Source organism: Montipora capricornis, chromosome 4, assembly GCF_036669925.1.
Source record: "Montipora capricornis isolate CH-2021 chromosome 4, ASM3666992v2, whole genome shotgun sequence".
NCBI lineage: Eukaryota > Metazoa > Cnidaria > Anthozoa > Scleractinia > Acroporidae > Montipora > Montipora capricornis.
In genome coordinates this window covers 27,466,611-27,468,107 of record NC_090886.1, presented here as the reverse complement: position 1 = coordinate 27,468,107, position 1,497 = coordinate 27,466,611, and positions in this window count along the sequence as shown.

Sequence of the window (1,497 nt, the reverse complement as noted above, 5' to 3'; positions counted from 1 at the left end):
GTGACTTCGGGATTAATTAACTGCGAAATGTTCGTCTCAATATATTAGGGGATGAGTTACTTCGCGATTAATTAAATGCGAAATGTTCGTCTGAATATATGAGGGAATCAGTGACTTCGCGATTAATTAAATGCGAAATGTTCGTCTGAATATATGAGAGAATCAGTGACTTCGCGATTAATTAACTGCGAAATGTTCGTCTCAATATATTAGGGGATGAGTTACTTCGCGATTAATTAAATGCGAAATGTTCGTCTCAATATATGAGGGAATCAGTGACTTCGCGATTAATTAAATGCGAAATGTTCGTCTGAATATATGAGAGAATCAGTGACTTCGCGATTAATTAACTGCGAAATGTTCGTCTTAACATATAAGGGGATGAGTTACTTCGCGATTAATTAAATGCGAAATGTTCATCTGAATATATGAGGGAATCAGTGACTTCGCGATTAATTAACTGCGATATGTTCATCTCAATATATCAGGGAATCGGTGATTTCGCGATTATTCAACTGCGAAATGTTCGTCTCAATATATAGGGGGATGAGTTACTTCGCGATTAATTAAATGCGAAATGTTCGTCTCAATATATGAGGGAATCAGTGACTTCGCGATTAATTAACTGCGAAATGTTCGTCTCAACATATAAGGGAATCAGTGACTTCGCGATTAATTAACTGCGAAATGTTCGTCTGAATATATGAGGGAATCAGTGACTTCGCGATTAATTAAATGCGAAATGTTCGTCTGAATATATGAGAGAATCAGTGACTTCGGGATTAATTAACTGCGAAATGTTCGTCTCAATATATTAGGGGATGAGTTACTTCGCGATTAATTAAATGCGAAATGTTCGTCTGAATATATGAGGGAATCAGTGACTTCGCGATTAATTAAATGCGAAATGTTCGTCTGAATATATGAGAGAATCAGTGACTTCGCGATTAATTAACTGCGAAATGTTCGTCTTAACATATAAGGGGATGAGTTACTTCGCGATTAATTAAATGCGAAATGTTCATCTGAATATATGAGGGAATCAGTGACCTCGCGATTAATTAACTGCGAAATGTTCGTCTCAACATATAAGGGGATGAGTTACTTCGCGATTAATTAAATGCGAAATGTTCATCTGAATATGTGAGGGAATCAGTGACTTTGCGATTAATTAACTGCGATATGTTCATCTGAATATATCAGGGAATCGGTGATTTCGCGATTATTCAACTGCGAAATGTTCGTCTCAATACATAAGGGGATGAGTTACTTCGCGATTAATTAAATGCGAAATGTTCATCTGAATATGTGAGGGAATCAGTGACTTCGCGATTAATTAACTGCGAAATGTTCGTTTCAATATATAAGGGGATCAGTGACTTCGCGATTAATTAACTGCGAAATGTTCGTCTCAATATATGAGGAATTCCGTGACTTCGCGATAAATTAACTGCGAAATGTTCGTCTGAATATATGAGGGGGATTCGGTGATTTCGC